Below are 22526 nucleotides of genomic sequence, written 5' to 3' on the forward strand. Positions count from 1 at the left end.
GAGGCCTGAAGGAATTAGAGTAACTGGGAACAATGTGGCCATGACCCTCCTCTTATGTTCCTAGTGTACCATATAGAGATTCTTAATTTCTGTGGGAACTTCCTGGAGTGGCAAAGGCTGGAGATAATTGAGTTTAGACTATTGCAGTAACTTGCAGCAGTTTTCCTGTTCTATCTTCTGTCTTCCTTCAGTGTATTTTGAACAGAGAAAATAAGTGAATTTTCAGAAATATGTCACATAACGTCTACACCTACTCAAACACTCCAAAGGCTTACCATCTGTTAGGGGTACTTAAAATTTAGTTCAGATGTAAACACTGATGTTCCCGCACACACCAAAAGGCTCTGAAAAGGTTTATTACTCATATAAGGAGGTTTTCTGGGAAGAACAGGGCCACTCCCAAGGGAGTTTGAAAATGTCTTGAAAGAGTAGAAAAAGGAGACTGGCTGCGGTTTTTACTGTGGTTGGGCAGTAGAGCCGGGGTGAGGATTTCTGATTGCAGACAGGGGCTTTGGTGGTTTGAACTCCTGCTAGTACCAAAGAAAGGAGAACAGGGATTTCTTATCAGCTTACCCAGATGTGAGGTACAAGGGGAAGAGAGCAGGGTGAGGCATAAAAGCTGTTAGCAGATACACATAAAAAACATGGAGTCCCACCCTTCATTACACCATGTTACTGAAAGCAGGCCCCAGTCACCACCATGGCCTAGAGCATCCTACAGGGGCCGGCTCACATCCTTGAACAGCCATCATCACCCTCCATCATCCACTCCGCATCCCTGACAGAGGACTCCTGTTTCTCCAACAGTCCAAGCAAAGTCCCCAAATTAGAATAGTGCTTAGTAAATGTATGTTGAGTGAAGGAAGACATACTTATTTGTCTAATAAAGTCAAAAGCTATTCATTCTACTTGTCCTCTCAAACTGAGCAAGATTCTTCTGTAATTTAACTTTATGAAAATCGTGTCTACTGCTTTTCTTTTTATTAAATAAAATTTAGTTATGATTTTAGTTTCTAGTTTACATTTGATATTTAAAAGAGACAATACATTTTATCAATTTCTCAACACCGTTGATCTTGTGCTTTGCATTTCTTTTAAAATTCAGTTAGTTCTTACAAAAGTAGTCCTTTATTAGCTTTTCAGTAATATTTGCCCAGATTAAAAATATCTCATAATATGTGTGTACAATTAAAAAAAGTTCACCTACACTTTTGTAATATGTTCTTTTGTGACAGTAATTTCCTATAAACACTTTGAAAGGATGCTCTTTATCTGTTTCTGCTGAAAAGAGGGCTTGTCTAATTATTGCTCATTTGTAGACAATCCATCTTTTCCTTCTGCCTGATGTTTCATTAAGAGAAGAATAGGTATAGATATGTTTGCGTTTTTTTTTTTTTTTTTTTGCTTTTAATCCATATCTACTTTGAGTGACTCGTTGGCTAGTTGTTGGCTTGTTTTAAAGGTTAACTTTGTTTTCTTTGGTCTACTATCATACAGCTCTGTCTAAAATTTTCAGTTGCTCCCAGGTGAAGTTCTAGATTTAGATCCAGGTCTTATATGAGTATGGCAGGACACCCGTACATTGGTGCTTTTGGATTATGTCAGGCTTAATCCATGAAATATTAAATACTCCAGGGTATGAGCTAGCTATCAGCCTCTGTACTTCTCTTCTTGCCTCCCTGGGTATGGAATTTTAAGTCAGCTGTGGAACCTGGGAGAGATATAATAGCTTTTTGAGCCATTTTTCATTCCTTAGTCTTATACAGTGATCATGGCTCTAGTCAGTTTCTTTATTTTCACAGTGTACTTTTCATTTCTTACTCCATTTTAGACTGAGTCATGTCCTACTTTCTAGGCTTCTACACCTAGACTCTAGCAGGTCTGCAGACTCAACCCCACTGCTCACTGGTTTGTGTTACTTTTTCAAGTATATATATCTTAGAACACAACACAATTCCTTTTTTAAGTAAACATTTTTTTTTAGTATGGCAGGCATATAAGTGCACATATAACCACCTTGATAAATCACCTCAAAGAAAAGACCCACATGACTACTAATCAGATCACAAAACAAAATATTACGAGAATTACAGAAGTTCCCCTCATTTCCCTGCCTAACATGTCTTTCTCCCCAAAGCTATCCTAACTTCTTCCCATATAGGTGATAAAGAAGGCAATAACTTTTCAGTTCCTTTTTTATATTTTGTCTACTATGAGTTTGCAGCAGAAGTGGGAGGGGTCTTAAATTGAGAACAATGATGATACCTCTAGAAATCCATCCAGATGAACATTTCTTAGACAATGCTTGTCTTTGGGGCCCTCTACTGGCAGGTTCATGACCAAGTCCCAGCCCTCATGCCTGTGTGCTTTCGCTCATCCAAAATCCTGGTACCCTGGAACCAGTCTTGGATAACAGCTGGTAAGCATGATATTATTAATAACTGTTTTTGTTATTAATAAAATATCAGGTTTAAGAGCATTTGCATCGATGTGAATCACAGTGACATAACTATTAAATACTCACACATGCTTTTAACTTCTACCATGAAACTTCCTTTGGCCTCATTTTGAGATAACCTAGGGTTAGGGAGATTGATTTGAATCTTATGTGTGTTTCTTGGGTTAGTCCTGTCAGTCTAAACTGATGCCATTTCTGTCTTCCAGATTACTATTAAAATAAGTGACTTGGGACATTACACATGTGTCTGTGTGTTTTTTAAATGAAATCTAAAACTGGTAAAAATTATTTTGATTTGACTTTTTTTTTTTTCTATGTAAACCCTAAATGGGGCTCATGAGAAGTGTCAGGTGAACTTGGCCCACGTTTGCAGGAGAACTCACTCCTTCCCAAAGGATATAAAGAAAAGATTTATGACTCCAGGTGAAAAGCATAAGAAAGCTGGTGACTGTAGATGACTTTAGCTTTGGGTTTCTGGTTCATTGGGAGTCTAAAATGAAACTTGGCCATTGCAGGGGGCATGCCTCTATAACTGAGAAGAAAGCCCTTGCAGAATCTGCACAAAATGGGCCTCAGGCTGTGGCTGTCTATTCACAAGCACTGCGTCTCCAAAGACTATTGAGTTAACTTGTAGAAAGTAGACTCCATTTTCATCTTGAGCTTGAATGTTGTCAACGATATATTATGAATAGTTTGGAATTCCCAGTTTCCTCAATTAAAGCAAATCTTGATAACATTTTGCTTTACTCACAAGTGCGACTGAAACAGTACCCTGAAATGGACTTAGTCCACGTAGCCATATGCTCTCCAGTATTTGGAACAGGAAATCAAGTTATGTCTGTCTGTGTATCTTGCACCATGTACATAATTCATTCAGGAATTCGAATTCTGAGTTTTTGGAGTATTTTTTCACTGCCATGGAATTTTTAATATGTTCTCTTGAATCAGAGTGTCTGTTTGTGATTTAAAAGCCCCCAAATTGAAGACTTTTGCAGGTGCATATTGGCATGTGGGTGGGATGTAGACCATGGACAAGCTCGCATTTCAGCACCAAAGTAGAAAATGGGCATGGAATGAAGCCTCTCTTGCCCCATTAACAACTGGCCTCATAGGCAACATCTGGAGTTTGCATAGGTATTTTATGACTAAAATAACAGAAGTCACACCACCATTGCCGTAGTACTCCTGGGCTAAGAACCACAGCAGTCATTGAAAGAACAGTCTTCTCATTGATTAAAAAAGACTGAAGTATGTTTCTATTCTAATTTATGAGGAATTATGCAAAACTGCCTTTTACAGACATTGGCTCCATCTTCTGTTTCCAATTTAGTGCATCATAGTGCTTGATTGTCTCCTGTCATGCAAGGAAAGAGAACTGTGCGATACTTATAAGAGGCATCCTCCTTTAGTTGGTCCTTGATTCTGCTAGCTCTGCTATAGAGGTCCCATAACACATGGGCAAACCAGCAAAATTGAAAGATGGTCAAGATATGGATTTTCTGTTCTACCACAGTGAAGACACTCAATGTAGTTTGAAACTGACTTTAAGACAATATTTAGCGCTATATGGTTTTCCTACATCAGTTTTCATAAAAGAACAAGAATCTCTTGTTTCTCTAGTCTTCAGATCAATTGAGTCAGTTGAGATAAAGCACCTGAGGAATATGGAGAACTAGCTGACAACTGCAGAAGAGGCCCATACATGCTTGGGTGACTCAATCTTGCTGAAGGAAGAAGAGGTACTTTTATTTGAAAGGAGAAATTAGAAAACATTTTCTCAGCCACCTAATTAATTAGCATGTTAAGCATAAATACTAAGAAGATCACTTTTACTATAATGTTAGAGTTTATAAGGAATGCTTCAAAAAGCAGTTTGCTTCTTTCCCAGAGATCCCTTGACTAACCAAGAGGAAATGACACCTTTTCAAGAGGAAGAGCCTGCCTGGGAACTCTGACTCCAGGGCAATCAATTTCTAATTAATAAATAAGAGTCACTGTTTTCTTAATTTGAAAGGCAAAGCCATCATTTCTTTGAGGATTCTTAATATTTTAGGCAAAATGTTAGGCTCTGGATATATAAAACTGAGTAGGATGTCTGGTATCATCACCCTTTTTGAATTTACACTCTAGGGAATGAAACCAGTAAGTAAACTTTAGGATATGTTTGAAGAGTTAGATCACCTATGCTCTGAGAGAGTAAAAGCAGAGGTAAGAATGGTAAGGAGAGGCCTCTCTGAAGAGGTGATTAGTATATAGATAATGGGAAAAAAAGCAGAAACAAGAAATCCCAAGGAAGGTCAGTATGTGTTAACACCCTGAGACAGGAAAGACTGGGGTTGGTTCAAGTGATTGAAAACTGGAGCCTGGTGAGGAAAAGAGCCAGCAGCAAGAGGTGAAACTGAATAGGTAAACGAGGCATAGATGTTCTGTTCTTTCTAGTAGTTGCAATTGTAACCAAGGATACAAGACATAAAGGGTCCATTGAATTTAGCATGTACCAAAGGACCCCAAAGACTTTGAGACCTGAATAATGTTTCACCTCTATAGACAGTGAGAGGCTATTTCTTTAGGATTGTATATTGGACATAAGATAATAATAATACTCTACATTTGTATAGATGTTTAGAATTTGCAAATATTTTTCATGAAAGTTCTTTTCCTCTTCTACAAAATTGTCTCTAAGTGGGGAGGATTCAGATTGATGATCAGTGTATCAAAAGAGATATTAATCCTTAAATGCACAGAAAAATGATATCAATGAATAGATACCATTATATTTTAGACAACTTTTTTATTGAAAAAGTTCCTCTGAAAGGTGACCTGATTTTGAAACACTACAAAATCTAGGTGGGGGCTAAAGAACTGTTTCCCCTTGGTATTGTCTAAACCTATGTATGGAATGAAATTTAATTTTTATGAAGTCCAGGAAGAGGCAAAATTAAGAGTGAATGACTCTGGTGGAGAAAGATTGATTGGGAAAGAGAATAAAGGGATGTTCTGGGGTGTTAGAAATTTTCTGTATACAGAAAAAAATAAAAACTTTGTAGTTGGGTCCCCAAGAGATTTTAATGCATGGTCAGATTTGAAAATCACAGTTATGAAGAGAATACCTTGGTCAAACAGGTGACTTGGAGTCACAGAAACAAAGAAAACCAAGCCATTGTGTGTGAAGGCTATTTGTTCAAATTCAATTATTTAGTCAGAAAGTGCTAAAACCAGTAATACACACATATTAGAGCTGATAACCATTATCTGGGACAGTTAAAAGGGCATATTACCATTTTCCACCCCCAGTGATCTTGATTTTGTCAGCCTCAGGATTGCTGCCTTCCTCATTGGTATCCCAGTGATTGTGATGTTGAAAAGATGTTGATTTAAACCTTGGTTAGAGTTGAAATTACGCCACAAGTGAAACTTTAAGCTTTAAGAAATATTTGATGCTTTGCTGATATTGAATACGTGGAAAATAACTACCAGGAGTTCAGAAAGTGAGACTTTTGTACGTTATTGATCAAAACACGTTTGATTGGCCTATATATTGACTTATTCACATGTTTTACCTATCATGTTGGGAGTTGTGAGAAGTACAAGATGTGTCTGAACAAAGAGGTCACAGAGTAGATGGAAATTTTAATATATCTTAATATGACACTTGTAATAATTGCCAGAAATAGAAGAGTATGTTTCACATATCCACTAGAAACCTGTTAATATTGAGAATGTGATTTAGTTATTTAAAACTTTTAACAATATAATGGGAAATTGTTAATCATTTTTGTACACTTCATCAGCACATTTTCAGTTTTTTCCTAATTTGTCCTTAAAACCACATAATTAAAAAAAAAAGTTCCTACTATTTAACAGTGCTATATCCCACAGATATGTACTGTTTAACGGTGATATAGTATTTACTCTTTAGATTAAAACTATAAATCAGGAGAAAACAGTTCAATAATCTCAAATACATTTTTGAATCAGAAGTCGTTCGGACTGCATTCCCTAGTGCACATGTGTCTCTAGATTCATTTGTCTGAGTTCCGTCTCACAGACTTTCATTCAGAAAGTTGAACACAGATGCTTACTAATTACTCATTTCAGAGCCTAAAGAAGTTCTGATGTTCAATTCTGAACAACTGATACAAACATGAAAGAAAGGAATCAGACAAGACATGTTTCAAATGCCTGTAAATGTAGGTCACAAAGCAGATTTCTTCCTTTGGTGTAAACCTGGTAGTGCTTCCTCTGTAGGCTTTCTGGTGGTGCTCTTCTGAAATAGCAGAAAATGTTTTAACAATTAGAGTGAGCAAATTGTAAAGGGAAATATGGTAGTGAGTTACCAGCCGAGTCCTTAAATAAAACATTCCTTTCCTAATGTAGTCCTGATGCTGCTCAGTCTTCTGTTAGCTGGGACCACTGCCTTGCCATAGGCGAGAATCAAATACACAGTAGTTTGATAATGGTAATACATGCAGCAGTAGAACAAAAACACATTTCTGACAGGAGCAAAAATAGGAACTGCATTTACCTTTAGGCATCTTTTTGGTTTCCCTTGAACAAATGAAAACCTAGACTATTTTCAGTGATGTGTGTTGATCTCATTTACATTCTTTAAAAAAGTTCCAACTTCTCCAAAATCAGTTATTCTTTTTATTTATTGTACCAGGCTTGGAAAAATAAAAGTTGTTGCATGAGTTATATCCCTTTAGCTTTAAGTATGGGGGAAAACAATCGTATGCATTTGAAAATAAAAATGCTCAATGAGTAAAAAGAAAGAAGATTCAGGGGAATATATCTTTTTAGATGTTTTAGTAAAAATATTTTAAAATTATTTTCCAAATATTAATTTTAGGATGAATTAACTCTTCAAAACTCCATCCCATGCAAGGCCTTAAAATTTGTTTTCAGTGATTATCCCCCTAAATCTACCATGTACAAATCTTTTGTCTCTAGTTATGTATGGTGTTAGATGAACAAGCCAGTAAACTTAGTCCAAAAGTTTAGCCGAGGTAACTTCTCCCAAATATTGGAAGCATGTATTGTAGGGAAAAATATTCCCCATTTGAGAGTTATTTTATGTGATGCTCTAGGTATTAGATTTCATTAAGAATATTATTAATCCTACATTATATTTAGTGTGCAATTTGGACTAAGAATTAGGATCATAAACAACTTATGATTAGATTTCTGTTGAATAATGTGAAGTAACCCATATAAAGAGCTAAAAAGCAACTTCTACAATGTATATGTATATATACATATATATGTATATATACATATATATGTGTATGTATTGAGAGTGAAGAGATAGAAAAACGTGTGAGTATACAAAAGGATGGAAAGTTAATTATTAATAGTAGTGAACTTGAATTCAGATATGCCCTATACTTATTTATATCCCATTACAGACTATTTGTTAAAAACCTAGGCCCTGGAGTCAGATTGCATTTGTTCTCCATCACTTTACTAACTCTTTGACTTCCAGAAAGTGTTTATATCACTAAGGCTCAATTCTTTAATTATAAAATAACTGGAATAATATGAAGATCTATATTACTGGGTTGTGTGTGGTTGATATGAGAAAATTAACCTAAGGCATTGCACACAGTATTGGCTTTCATGTCACAGCCAATTAATGTTGAGTTACTTAAGAGCAAATAGTTACGCATTTTGTGCTATCTAGAGTACTGTATTCCACCCCAGTCTTCATGTTTAATTATTATTTTTTTTCTAATTTGGGCATCTTCAGAAGAATTTTGAAAGTAAAGAAATGCAATGCTATTCAATTAGCTTTCCTACTTAGTACCAGATTTAGTAAGGAATTTGGTAATGTTAAATATATTAAACCTCTTTTAATACTGGAAAGTTGTGTGATTTCTTGTTCCTTTGAGTTTCTCATATTATCTCTAGGTTGCCCATTGTTTTGCATGTCCTAGTATAGGATATACTTCTACAGATTGTTCTTCAGGATTCCATTCCGTCTTTATTTGCTAAAGGTGCAGAAACCTTAATGTATTCTCCTGGAATATAGTTCTTTGAACCCAATTTTCATTATTTAAATTCAATTTTGATAAAATGTACAGTTCAATTCCTTTCATCTCAAGGATATTTTTCTGCTAGGCTGATTTTCTTTATCACAATGTTAACTTATTATCAGTAGCATAAATTAAGTACTCAGATTGATCTTTTATTGCTAATTATAAATGTATCTTCCACTATGTTTTAATTTCCTCCATTAACCTCTTTGAATCCATGGTACCTAGCACCATTCAATGTATATATTTGGCACTAAGTAAATATTTGTTACTAATAATTGGTATGTTATTATAGTAATATGTGTGTGATGATAACTCTAAATTTTTAGACTTAGCATTAAGTTTATACAATGTCTCAACTATAGTACTCAAAACACTAATTCACTTTAAAGATATTAGTTATGTTGAATTTCTAGACAAATATTATATACATTATTTGATTTGGAGGCAGACATATGTCCCTGTTTGTTCTATCTGGAAAGACAGCTACTTTGGACTATGTACTTGAAACGAATAGCTGTATTCATTAGCAAATAATGAATTTATCCAAAATTAAGGGCATTTAAAACAGTGTTAAAGACGAGAAAGAAATAAAGAGTGCATTAGGGCTTTAACGAACCTGACTCAAAGATCTGAATGCGTTCTACATGTGGAATCCATCAAGCTTACTTTAGTGGCACTTGCAAACTTCCCTTTTCTGCAACTGTTCCTCATTAAACTCGAAGGGATCGAGGATAACTTTTTTCAGTAATTTATGACATTTGTGTCTATTTGCAACAGTTGTAAAAATACAGTATGACCAGGAAACATCATAAAACACTCATAAACTCTTCTAAAGGCAGCCAAAGAACTAGTGTTTCCACAGCAGTTAATGATACAAATGTGAGTGAATTATCCCTCGGCAGAGCTGTGTGAAATCTGTGAACTATGTAATGCATTTTAGCAAATATTTAAGGCACAAAAATAAAAACAAAATCACTTTTATATGAAATGATACTTATATAAAAGAAAATTCCTCAATAATTCTGTCAACCTCAAGCATGAATTATTATGGGATAAAGCCATGTTACTGTAAAATATCTATTCTTATCACAATATTTTAAAATATAATGTTCTCTCAGAGGTTATAATTTACTTCCTAAAACCAATGATTTTAGTTTATTATATGTGGAAAGTGAATTGTTTTCCATATGGACAATGCAGAGTAATATGCTACTAATAGATAATTTCATAAGAAAATGCAAATACAGGAAATATACATTTATAGAATTACTGGTACATATGTGTATATGCATATATAACCTTATTTAAATTTTATTGTAAATGTCACATATTTTACAACTTTTTAAGTAATATCTGAAGGATTTTCATGCTCTCAGAGTTCACATTTTATAGTTCCTTGCTATACTTCATATGAAAATAATTCTAAAGTAATGTTGGCAAAGAATTTTTGCTAACCAATTGATAGTACTTACTGAATTCAATTTATTCCCTATTTTCTGAGTTCCTGATATCTTTGCATTTATTAGAATATGTGAGACCTTTTCTTCTTAAACCATATGAAAAATGCCTTAGTGTTGGATTGCCATAATCAGACTGATCCTTTTCCCAGAAACTAAGCTGTTGGGAAGATTAAGAAGAGATGACGTTTTCATAGTTATGCTACTAGTTTCAATCATTTCTAGACTGAAAAAATAAAAATCAGGTCATATTCTAGGTTAACTTGGCATAAGCAACACAATTCCCACTGTTAATATTAGCTGGAACTCTTGGGGATGCCTGTTTCTGGAACTCAAAGACTGTTCATGCACAAAAATGAAACTATTTTGGCACAGAGAGTCTCTCTAGTTCCAACCTGGAAAAAATAAAAAAAAATGGTTATAATAACTTGGAAGAGTCACTAGCCAGACTGCACTTAGTCTGGAAGATTCCCTTCCCAAGAGATTCAGAAAAATGAAATATTGAAGGAAACATAAGCACAGTGTCATCACTATCTGAAAGTCTGCTAAACATAGTAAAAGTAGTATGATCAGTCTCAGTGATAGGATAGCAATATATAATAGGCCAACTAAGGAGAATGGGCCTTATGTACAGCGTTATGGACGATAAAATAAATTTTGCTGAACTATATCTTCTTCACAACTCCCCAAATTCAACAAAGTAAAGTTAAAAACTGAAATGAGACAAAAATAATATTAATGTTAGTTTTCTTTATGTCCCTAAACTGGAAGTACTGAATGTGGAGATCACATCTTTTCCCATGATTACTTCATCACAAATATTTATTTCAACAGGTTCATTAAATACATGCACACACACACACACACACACACACACACACACAGAGCCCTACACATGTGCACATGCTCACACACACACACCTGTATACATGTATGTGTGTTTAAAATGAAACTACTTAGGTGGATTGAATTTAAAAATATGATTTTATTGAAAAAAATAACAAAGCAAAACTAATTGAAAAGGAGGATGGACACAGTCCAAATGTCCTGTGTAAAACTGGTTTCTTTGTTCAGGCACCAGCAATATAGAATATTGACATTACAAAATGTAAACACATTCATGACACTTACATCATTATGTCACATGCTGTTAATCACCTAGCATGCTGTGAAATCTGCTAACCTGCTATAAAGTACACACGTTTTCTTATTTGGAAATGTTTCAACTTATTGCCTTTCTTTTTAAAAAGGACCTGAAATTGATGTTTTCAAGACATGGCCAAACATTCATGACACTTGTCACAGAGGAACACCACGATCGCGTATGTGCTCACTAACATCCATTTAGTAACGTTCTGCTTGCCTATGTGGTGTACCTTTCAATTGGTTGCAAACTCAGAGCTTTATTATAATGGACTAAGACAGTTCTCTACTCTGATTGATCAAAAAAGTGTTTCACAACATTTCAAAGATAAAGAGAGGATGAAGAGGTTATCACTGGTGAGATCTGTGGCCTAGATTTTGCTAACAATAGTTGGCATGCCACTCTCCATCGTGTCATTAACATTTTAAATACTGGGTGAAAAATGTGGGAGTAATGGCTAAGGTATTCTATTAGCTATGAACATTGTTTATTTTCTTGATTCTTCAAATCAGTTCTCTAGATGTGGTTTTGTTTGTCTAAGCTTTGAAACATGAAAGTGTCCAAGGAAATAGTAGTTTTGATGGATTCTCTGTTTCCAGTATAGCCTGATATTCAAAAACAGGTTTGATATGACCAGAACATTGCAGCGTTCCTCTGGCTTCCAGCTTTCCTGAGCTACCATAAAAAGTATGTAATGAGGGTGATGTCTGATGATATCTTGCTGAATGAAATGAGTTTTCACTCATGTCCTCAACCTCAACCTCATCCTCATCCCCACTCCCTCTGCCTCTTTCTTTACTTCATGAAAAACCTCTGTGCTTATTCTCATGACAACTCAAATGTCTTCTTTGAAGTCTTCCCTAACTTTCCTAGGCAGAGTAATCCCTCTCTATTTAATATTCTCATTGCATTTAGTACATAAATGCTTTTATCACATGGTATTGTGATTTTAGGTCTGTTTCTTTGACTAATACATGGGTACCCAATGGAATGGTTAATCTCTTCTTGCTCTTTTTTTTTTTTCTTTTAAATTTTTGGAAACCTTGCAACAAGAAAGCACTAAGTAAATAAATGCTTGTTAATCTTCTATTTCAGATGTCAAAATAATTTATTTTCCCAACCAATATTTATGTAAGTCTTCTGTAATAAAAATGTAGTGATATCCAATGGCTGGTTTTAAATACCAATTTGTGTAGCAGAGCAGTGGAAATGAAGCACTCCAAGTTTGAGGCACAGCTTTCATATTTTTACATGTGATTTCAGGTGGTGTAAATGATACATGAGTCAGCCTCCTTTTTGATGCCTTTTTCTGATTTTTTCTTCTATGATTACATCTCTCTGGGAAGGGAAATTGATAATACAAAGGAGTGGGAGATCACATAACTATATGTTGGCCAAAAAAGGGGGAGAATTTCCTTTTGGGAAGGGAATGATTAAAGGACATATTTGTGTTGCTTTGTTCCCAACAGCCTAACTCTGCCCTATACTGACCCAGGTGGATTGAGAAACTCCAGTACTTAGATAAAAGGCATTTATCCTATGACAATGAATGGGGAAAGAAAAGAACCAAACAATGTCTACTTATATTGAAAACTTACATTCAAACTCAATTGAAGAAGAAATTTTGTGATATACTCTTTAGAGAGAATTTATGAAGCATCTGTAGGACTCCAACCAATTCAAGGCAATTAAACACATATTTATTTATCAAAATGCACTGCTCTCAATAAACTGGTTCCAATAAAAGGGAATGGGGAAATGTATCAAGCATAATGAGTAATTTTTTGAAAAAATATAATAATAAAAATGTAATATTATATGGCTTAGATAAAATGGCCTATAATTTTGCTTAAATCGTATCTCTTAAGTATGATTGCAAATCAGTGGGACAGATATTCTTGCATCCCTCTTATAACTTAGGCACAGACACATAAGTAGTATAAATTTGCAGAAATCCAAAAGTATTGCTGTAATTTTTAGTTCTGCCATTTTGATAAATTTTAATTGTATTTTAAACAGAATCTAGGTTCCATAGTGAATAGATTAAGAATTGCTTTTTTTACTTTTTCTGACATGAGTGTATGAATTTGAAAACTCTAGTAGGAGCTTATATTAATCTTTCCAATGCATTAAATGGGCTCATGTCCTTCCTAGATTTTAATTTAAAAAATAATATATTGATGGTGAAAAAAAGTAATGGTGATGGGTAGAACATTAACTTAGTGAGAAAAGCAGTATTTAGAGCATTTTAATTTATAGAATAAGAAGGTGATTGAAAGTAATAAGGAACACTTAAAGGAGCATATTTTACACCATGCTATCATTAACAAATGGGAGAGTGACTGAACAAATTTTGAACTAAATAAATCATATTTAAATGAGATTAATATTATAAAAGTCCCTGGATAAGAAGTACGTACCAAATGTCCTTTTGCCCTCATGAGAATAAAAGTCATTTGAGGGTCATTCTCTATCTACTTCATGGATAGATGGAGCATATTTGTTGGAATCAGCACCGCCAGTGTAGTTAAATTTGAAATCATAATGCAATGAAGGGCCAAGTCAGACAGATTTGGTTGCAATCCTGCTACTTACTACCTGACTGAATTCTGGAAGGACAGATATTGAATATGTGTCATTATTTTTAACTATAAAATATGAACAGTAATTCTTAAAAACATCATTTGATTAAAGATAAAGTGCGATTAAATGAGATATACAACATGACCCATTCACGTTCTCATAAACTATTAATCATCTTCTTACACCCTCAGGTGTCTCCTGAGACATGAATATATGAGGGTTTAAATTGATTTAAGAACTTTTCTTTCCATCTATGATAGAGTAGTAAGACCAAAATTGCTTTTAGGAGCAACTAGGAAATCGAGATGACATGTCAGAAAAATCTGTTTGAAAGAATCTGAGGGATGCTGAGATAGCCAGGGCTTTAGAGGGTGAGACCATAAAAATGAGTCCATATTCTTCAATATATTCATATATGTGTGTGTGTGTGTGTGTTTATTTATTTATTTGTTTTTCTCATTGGGGTATTTGTGATTCTTGGTATGGGGCCAACACTTAAGAATCCAGACAGGCTGTCAGGATCCAGGATAATTTTCCTCTGTTTTGTGAGCCTGCCTAACAGAGAAATAAATTTTGAAATATTAAGTTATACATTACATGAGTAGCCATGATTCTGGGGAGAAGAGAACTACAACAAAGTTTGTAAGTATTCAACTCTGTTTCTCCTGAGCCACTTAGTGAAATATTAAGCTTCACAAAGCAAGAGGCTAAGAAATCAACCAAAAGCCATTGAAAGCACAGTCAAGTTTTCTAATGTTTCACGGTTTAGACTAATTTGTAATTCGGGTACTCACAAGAAGAAAAGGGTCTTAGTATACTTCTTAGTCCTTCAAATGAGAAGACTTGTAGACTTCACCTTAGCACTGATACATACATACGTTAACCAAACATTACAAAAAGAATGCACCTAGACTCAAATAAATTTAGTACTTGTTTAAATTCAGGTAATTTTCTCTATTCCTTTTTTGGAGACGCATGCTTCCAAAGGAAGTTAGTGTTAATGTCATTCAGAGATGCTTTACTTTTTGACACATAAAATCTGGCATTCCATCAAGAATAACTAGGCATATCACAAAATAAAACGGACCAATGGCAAAGAAAGAAAAATGAAATACAACCAATTTATCACACAGATTTACAGTTTTGAAATATAGATTTTAAAAATGTAAAATACAATCAAAATACAGATGGTAAGATACAGATTTCTAAACAAATGAGTCTGAAAAAAGCTTGGCATCTTTTTACCTTGGTTCTTATATTTAACTATAGCAGGCTGAACTAATTCTAACAAATGCATTTATTTAAAATATGCAGTGATTAGGAAGTTATAAGAAAACCAGCAAATAAAAATTTGAGAATTGTAAAATGGAGTGTATGAAATTAATAGATAAATATTAACAGTTGAATTTAACAACTAATTTGTCTGTTTAGTAGACGAATAAACACAGAACGAGAGTGGAACAGTGCGTTTTAGTTTAGCAGAACTGACAGTTTCTTGGCTGAATCAAAAATAATACAAAGCTTAAAAACACAATAACACACATACATATACATACACATATATAAGCATAAGCAGCATGGGACATAGTGAAAATGTGTGAAATGTGTATATGTATTTAGAGTTATAGAGTGGCTGAAGGGAGAAAATGAAACAAGTTACATTTGAATGATAAATTGCCTTTTATATTTTTTAAAACTGATTAAACATCTCAACCCACAGATTCAAGATACACTACATATCCCACGCAAGACAAATACAAAATAAACCAAACCGGAGGACACTATATTTAAGCTACTGTAAAACCAAAACATACATTATTTTAAAAGTGACTGTTACAGTTAGAAGGCTGTCATTAAATGGTACATTCTGGCCTTTCTCTTGGTCAGCTACTATGGCTTCCTGTAACTGATTGGCTTTTCAACATTTCTGTGTTCAAAACAATATGTGAAATCCTTGTTTATGTACAATTTTTTCCTTTATATATTTATATGTAACTTTGTGTTTTTAAATCATAGAAAATTAATTTGTAAAAGTATGCTTAAATTAAGAAAAAAGAATGATAGTATTTATCAAGACTTGTTATAATTTGACATTGGGTGCTTCAAAATATGGAATACAGTCAACATTTCCCTACTCATCTGTTATTCTTTCCTTAAATTAGTTTAATTTGACACTTTGCATTAATGTTTCAGGTTATGAAAAATAAATATATGAGAGTAAACATCAATACAAGAGTTAGTATAAAAGGATATGTTCCAAAAATATGTAACTGTCAAAATGAAAATTCTGGAGGGAGATATATTACATGAGAAATACATTTCATCTTAGTGGAATTTCTCCCAGTTGCATCTTGGTAACATATTTATTTCATCTTTGCTTCCCAAATACTTCCTTTGCCACAAGAAATGTAAAGCCCTTAATGTCTTTGGTCTTTGTAAAAGTCATATTTTCCTCTTTTATTCTCTATCTTGTCTTCCTCTAGTAGTTATTAATTTAGCTATAACTTACTAGGCAACATATACATGAATGGAGGAGCTAACTCTGGGAATGCAGCCAATCCTGTGCTTAAAGCACATCAAAGTGATCGGGTTATGTGATTTTCCCCCCATGATAGTCATGTTTATGGTCTGATATATCAATGAAATCTCACTCACTTCTTTGGGTCCTACTGACTCTGATCTAATGCTTAAAAAAAATAAACTTTGTGGTATTTTCTAGCTTAGACCATTATTATCAAATCGAACTTTGTCTTAAAAGTTTTAATTAAATAATTCCCGAAACCCAACACATTCCCTAGAAAACCTTATTTATATGAATAATTGTAACTTATTAAGAGTTTAAATTTCCATTTTACTCATTGTAAGCATCTTACCAAATACTATTGCATTTGAAAATTGAACTTTTATTTGAACCTTGTTAATACTAAAAAAGGACTAAGAACATTTAATTTGGTAAATAGAAAACTACCAACATCTTCCATCTGGAAAACAAACCAAATCAGATGTTGACTTCTCAAACAATGAGAGTCACAAAAGACAGTGTTATTAGTCAGGGTTTTCCAGAGAAACAAAATTAAAAGGATATAGATCTAGATATAGATATACAGAAAGATATATTATGAAGGATTGGCTCATGTGATTATAGAGGCTGTGAAGTTCCGTGATTTTCTGTCTACAACTCAAATCCCAGGAAAGCCAGTGTCGTTCTAGTGTAATCCCCAGAGTCTGAGAACCAAGGGTGCTGGTATCAGAGGGTCTGGAAAAATGGATGTCCCAGCTCAAGCAGAGAGCAGTTTTTCCTTTCTTTTTATTTTTGTTCTATTCAGGCCCTCAACAGATTGGAGGATGTCCACTGATTGGTGATGGTGAACTTCTTTACTCATTCTATCAATTCAAATGCCAGTCTCTTACATACACTCTCATAGACACATGAGTAAATCATGTTTTATCATGTGTAGGCACCCTTTTGCCTAGTCAAGTTGACCCATAAAATTAACCATCACATTCAGGAAGTTTAAAATTTGTTTTCACAATACCTTTTGTAGGTAAAATAATATACTATTACTACTACTACTACTACTAATGATAATAATAATAATAAACGAATAGTATTCAGTACTCAAAATGAGGATTTTCCACATGCTAGCTTGGGAGACAAGAAAGCATGATATCTGTGAAACAGCAAATAAAGATACTACTGTAATTTTAGCTGGGAGAGGTAGTTATGGAAAATAGCACATCCAAGTGGAAAAATAATCACTTAATGTTTGACCTGGTTGGTACAACAGATTGAGTGGAAAGCAAGACTACACGGTTGTTTTTCCGAAACAGGAAAACAGAATCTCACCTTATCCAAACTGAGTACAAGCAAGTATCTCTAACCTCTTTTTAGTTATTGGTAGCATGTATTCCATGTTTTTAGGTGGGATAGAGGCACTGCGTGAGGTAAAAATAAATAAAATTTTAAAAAATTATATTCAGTTAAAGAGTCATATTAAATAAAGGATGCTGAGTGAAAGATAATAAATTCTTTCTTGAAGGTAGAAAACAACTAGTAAACCCTTGGTTTGCAAATTTGTCAGTAAAGATTTCATTTTTTTAAAATCAGTGTACCTTTATATAGTCTTAAGTTTCACCTGGTCTAGTAAATCATCCATAGTACTAAAATAATAAGCAGTTCATATGATTTGTCCACTGCTATTGTGACCTGTAGTTATTTTGAAATTATTTTTTCCCAGTTTAGTAATGCTATCATGCAAGATTTACAAAAATATGAGTAGAGTTTTGTAGAATATTAAACATTAAGTCCTACTAAATAAAATCCAAGCGAGTTATCATTGTGTATTCCAGGAAATAAGTGGTTGATGAAACTTAGCATATTTCTGTAATCTCTTCTTGTTTTACTCTCTTAAATGTCTGTAGATATGTTACATACAAATGACCATAATTTTTTGACTCTTTACCTACCTCCTAGGGGAGAATGCTTGTGTTAAATATATCATATACTTTGTTTTATAAACTTGCATGTTAGATATATTACCAATACCTCTGGGGTGAATAAATGCTCTACTGATCAAATGTAAAAACCCACAGCTGCTCTTCCATAGCCCCCAGTTTTCTCATATTTTTCCTGTCATTGTTAAGTCTAATTGTTTGCACACTACCTTTTAATATAAAACTAACCAGATACAGAAAAGTAATGGTTGAATTTATAAGTCCTTCAAGAACCAGGGAGCTCTATGGCATTCACAGTCCTCAAACTGTATAAATGTGGATCCTGGGAATGATCACAGGACATGGAGTAAATTGATGGCAAATCTAGACAACAATGGCATTTTTAATGTCTGTAATGTTTTACAATTCTCAAATACTTTCCCGAAATTATCTCATTATATTCTCACTATAACTCTAGGAAATAAGTGGTACAGGCATCATTTCTTTATCCTCTCTCTTTATGGAAAAGTCATTTGGGGAATAGAAGAGTCTGGGAGACTTAACCAAAATAACAAAGTTAGCAAAAGAATTAACTAGTAGAAAACTTGAGAATAATTTCCTTGGTAATAGTCAGTATTTCCTTCAAATATTTTCTGAATGCCACTATGGGTCAAACATTATTTTAGGGATTACTGCAGTGACTCAAACAGACTAAATGTCTTTTATAGCTTTACGTTCTAGTAAGGAGGATATACAGTAAACAGACTAATAACAGAATGCATATTCAAATTTCTCATAACAATAAATGTTATAAAAATGAAAATATGGTAATGAGGTAAATGATAACAATGGCAAAGGTGACAGAATGCTCAGGGACAGATCTCTGATATGGTAGTAATGACATAAAGACCTAAATGTTGAGAATGAACAAGTGATAGGAAAACCTGTGAAAGGGCTTTCTAGGCAGAGAGAACAGCATTCATAGAAGGAGAAGGATGTATTTGATATAAATTGGACAATGTGGCTTCAGACCACTGAGATAGTGGCGGAGTAGAAGATATAAGGGCAGAAAGTCTGAGGACAGATGAGTCAGGTGAGGTGCTTGGATTTTATTATCAAGTATGTTTGGAAGTCACTGCAGGGTTTTAGCAGGAAGCGGTGCATTCAAAGAGATCATTTTCACTGCTATTTCACTTTTTTCTCTAAAATATCATTTTCATATCATTTTATAAAATCAAAACCAATTTTAAACATAGCTTTTGTAAAGGAACAGTATGATCTTTAGAATCAGTTCTATATTCAAATCTTAGCTGCACCTTTGTATGCTATGCAATGTTCTGGATTGTATTTTCTTCTCGAAAACGTGGATGAATATTGAGTATCTTAGAAAATTAGTATAACACATGGGTTTGTAACATATGTAGCACACACACACACACACAGTTGTACCATTATATACATATTTAATGACATAGCATTACAAGTTTAGAAATATTCTGTTCAAATTAGGTTTTACCAGTTAAATATAGTCCTTAACAAAAAGTAATACATAATGATTAACTATCCAGAATGTTAGTTTTTTAAGTAATTATTTTGAAATATAGATGGACAAAGAATAAGCTACATAAGCTTGTCCTTTATAATTTGCTCTTTAAATTTTAAATGCAATGGAAAGACTTGTGCTGTAGAAAAGACAAAATTACACGAGAAGACAATAACATACAAGTGCATCTCTGAAGAGCGGAAGGATGTAACACATATTAAATATGCAAATATTCCAAGAGAAAGTACTGCATTTGCTTATTTATATTGTTAGTAGATTTGGTTATAAACTTATACATACTTGGATGTTATGTAAAGATTGTTAATAAAAAGCTAGTGAAAGATGACATCAGTGGGAGATGGCATTTATAAAAGGTTTTGGAAGATAATGGTAGAAGTTTGAGACTTAAAATTAGGTTTTTCACAATTTTGAAAAGTCAGTGATGCACTGAGCTGCCGGTGGGGCTGCCCTGATGGTTCAGTTGGTTAGAGTGTGAATTCTTAAGAAGGTTGATGGTTTAATTCCCACATAAGATGGTGGTCTAAACGGCGACTGTACAACGACTTGATTTGGAGCTGATGGGCCCTGGAAAAACACACTGTTCCCCAATATTCCCCAATTTAAAAAAAAAGTCAGTGAATACTCCAGATGTTATCCACAATTTTTTGTAAAGATACTGGTTCCCCTCCTAAAAGTTTCCTCTTTTATGAAAATGTAAAAATAACCTTCTTAAAAAAAAAAAAATCCCTCCCCAACATCAATAGCAGCAAAGACAAATACCTTAGAAGACACCTACCATTCCTATTGAGTTAAAATTTTTAGACAAATGCTGATTTATATTGATAGGTAAAGATAAACAATTTTTATGAGTGCAAGTATTTATGATCCCAGATGAGCTAAAGTCCATAGTGTGAATCATTAATCAAAAAATAAAATAAAAAATTTATACATATATATATATATATATATATATATGTATAATTGGCTGTATACAAAACAAGATAACTTCACTGTATATATTTCATGTAAACCACATTCCAAAAATGTTTTACGCAATTAAATTATAAAAGTCTTTGTATAGCACATGTATATTATGTGTGATATAAATGGAAGCATGTAAATACATTGCACTGTGGCTAAATTAAACCTTCAATCATAAAGCTAAGAGCTGAGGAAGAAGGAAAATACGAACAAAAGTAGGGAATATAATGGGTATATTCTATATAATATCTACAGTCAAAGAAAGGATGCCTTAGTATAAAGATAGAATACGAGAAATGTTCAATGACAGCAAACTGTGGATAGACGACTGAAAAAAAATCATAATAAAAAAGGAAATGATGATAATAGAAAGCAAATAACAATAATAGCTCCTAATTGTAGAAACTAAATCACCTACTGGTGAATTCTAGGAAGTTGGCTCAACCTTCCCCACAGCCATTGAGTCCCAAAAATACTGCAGTGACAAAGATCAAAAGAAAATCTCAGCAGTGAGATCCACAGCTCTGTGGATTAGAAATTCAAACTGGGATATGGGAATAAAGTTGAGGGTCTATTGGACTCTGGAAGAGGTAGCAGGAATCTCTGTGTTTGTGGAGTAAAGACTGTGTGGGTAGTGGAGAATTAATGACTATACAAAAAGAAGATGACATCTCAAGACTCAGAGCTTGAAGCAAAGGACTGTGTGCGAATCCCAAGCATGTGAACTGAGGCTTAAAATAATGGCTGTTATTTGGGTTTTAGTTTTCAGTCAACTGAGAGCATAGAGAAAATGGGGAGCAAATACAAAGCCTGATGACCAAAAAAAAAAAGAAAAAAAGAAAAGAAATCCAAATATTCCTCTAGTTGTGTAACTAGACATATAATATCCTCAATATTATCAGAGTTGGAAATTTGGGTCACAGGAGGTATTTACACTAAAGATGGCAGGGGAGAGAGGCGAGGGGAGTAGTGTTAACTACTACTAGCAGTGAAAGAATTTAAGTGGTCAAATTAGGGGTTCTGGACAGCAATATCTCATGACAAGAAAGAGTGAAAACACACAAACAAACAAAAGAAACAACCCAGCCAACTGTACCAACAAATGAGACACCAAGCATAGTTACTGAGCAGTTTACATTCTTTTAACCTAAAAATTGAGGAATTGAGAGAGGTCAAAAGCATAATGAGAATCTGAAAAGCAAACTTTCAGTTTTAAACAAAGCTACACAAGTCTAATTTGGTCAATATTATATTTTTTCCTGACTCTACAACCCTACCTTTTGTTAATGAAATTATAAGAAGGAAAAAAAATACAAACAAAAACAAAACAAAAAACCTCAGTAATTTAAATAAACAGTGACTAGCACTTAAGCTGGCCAGTTTTAATTTGGTGAGAAAATTCGTGGGGATATAAGAAGGATTTGTGTTTCAGACCAAGAAGAAAAAAAAGTCACACGTGGCTAATGTGAACCTGTGAATTACACATGCAGAATTATTTCATACTGGTGCTCTGTTTGGTCCACTAACTGGCTGGAATCATTGGTAAGAACTAAGTCATGTGATCTCTAGTCTACCCTGGCTTTGCTGCTGGGAGGAAAACCACAGGGATCCAATCACATGGCTTGCTCTCCTGCTTTTACCATTAACCCCAGTGTTAGAATCAGTTAGATTGAAGAGAACTGGAACAGGGATCCAATGTTTCTGTAGAGGATAAATGTCAAATGCCATCGTATGACCTGTTTCGGGACAGTGAAATCCGTTCTACAGCCCGAGGCAACTGCAAAATTTAGACAAAAAGTGAGATAAAAGCAAATAAATGCATAAATAAAACACAAAACAGAAGCTTAAACTGAGATTAAAACCAAAATTCCAAATTTTACAAGTGGATCTA

Source organism: Rhinolophus hipposideros (genome assembly GCF_964194185.1).
Source record: "Rhinolophus hipposideros genome assembly, chromosome: 5".
Classification (NCBI taxonomy): domain Eukaryota; kingdom Metazoa; phylum Chordata; class Mammalia; order Chiroptera; family Rhinolophidae; genus Rhinolophus; species Rhinolophus hipposideros.